General features: G+C 44.6%; 1 pseudogene; it reads left to right on the forward strand.

Moving 5' to 3' along the window:
- Positions 1-475: 475 nt before the first annotated feature.
- Positions 476-1,384, forward strand: LOC144772158 (coatomer subunit zeta-1 pseudogene; annotated as a pseudogene).
- Positions 1,385-1,660: the final 276 nt, after the last annotated feature.

Genomic DNA, 1,660 nt, shown 5'->3' on the forward strand with positions numbered 1-1,660 from the left:
CACTTCCCGACTCCCCGAATCTAACCTCTGCTTTATCCTTTCCCTGCAGGGCTACGACGGCCTTATTGTCCGCTCGGCCACCAAAGTTACTGCTGAGGTTCTAGCTGCAGGAAAACGTCTGAAGTTGGTCGGCAGGGCTGGCACCGGAGTCGACAATGTGGACGTGGAAGCAGCAACCAGGGAGGGTGTCATAGTTATGAAGTAAGCACTTAGTTGTAGGCAGTGGGTGGCACAGGCAAATGAGGTTGGGGCAACAGGCAAACGTGGTAGGGGCAGATAGTCATTCTATAATTGCACAATGGGCTCAAGGTGCACTGCACAAGCTTACTCCCTCAGATCTCCGCTCTTTCGAAGTGAACTGACAGCAGGTGACTTGAATGAGAGAGTTCTCTCTCTGCAACTATGCTGCCTCCACGAATAATCCCGAATGATAATCTTCATAGTCCGTGGTGAGTCAGTTTCATCTGAGCTGCTATTCCACTTCGGCGAAGATGGACGCGCTTATCCTGGAACCCTCCCTGTACACTGTGAAAGCTGTGCTCATCTTGGACAATGATGGAGACAGACTGTTTGCTAAGTACTATGATGACACCTATCCCACAGTGAAGGAGCAGAAGGCATTTGAGAAGAATATTTTCAACAAAACTCACCGGACAGACAGCGAAATTGCGCTCTTGGAGGGGTTAACTGTGGTGTACAAGAGTAGCATAGATTTATATTTCTATGTGATTGGCAGTTCCCATGGCAATGAGTTAATGCTGATGGCGGTCTTGAATTGCCTGTTTGACTCCCTGAGCCAGATGCTAAGGAAAAATGTGGAAAAACGTGCACTGCTGGAAAACATGGAGGGCCTCTTTCTAGCTGTAGATGAAATAGTGGATGGAGGGGTCATCCTGGAAAGTGACCCACAGCAAGTGGTCCACCGAGTTGCCCTCAGGGGAGAAGATGTCCCTCTCACAGAGCAAACTGTATCTCAGGTGCTGCAGTCAGCAAAGGAGCAGATCAAGTGGTCTCTGCTCCGGTAATTTTCCTGTTTGTCCATGCGGGAGATTTATTTCTCGTGCCGAAGAACCATTCCATTCCTATGTCACTGTTTTGATTATTTCTTTTATTCTGTATTGTCTTAAAAGTTCTATTTATGCAATACCGGACATACAATTTTACTGTATGTAAAGTACCAGGCTTCTGAAATTTGTGAGGCTTTTGCATCACAAATAATGACCTAATGCAAGAGGGCATTTTGGGATTGTAAAATTCAAATTGTTTTGCGCACCCAAAAAAAATGTAACTTAGTATGTTTACAAAACAATGACTGGCCCAGTTTGCGGTTATAATGGATACCAACCAACTGGGCTGTGCCTGACTAACTTTAATTATGGAATCTCTTTATCAGACCCCCCAGGATATAGCGGCATGGATTGGCAAATTTAGCGGCACAAAAATGAAAATTTAGAGGCACAAAAATGGAAATTTAGCGGCATTTAGCGGCATTTTATTTTGTGGTTTTTGCAACACCAAACACAGATATCTTACTGTTTGAGTTATTTGACAACATGGAGCTATGTACATTTTGTTTATTTACAATTCAGCCCATTTGTTTTAGTTAAAAGGCATGTTAGTCTTGGCCACGTACGGTAAGTTCTTCCGAGCACTCCAAATC

The sequence above is a fragment of the Lissotriton helveticus genome, chromosome 1_1 (assembly GCF_964261635.1).
Source record: "Lissotriton helveticus chromosome 1_1, aLisHel1.1, whole genome shotgun sequence".
In the NCBI taxonomy this organism is placed as follows: Eukaryota; Metazoa; Chordata; class Amphibia; order Caudata; family Salamandridae; genus Lissotriton; species Lissotriton helveticus.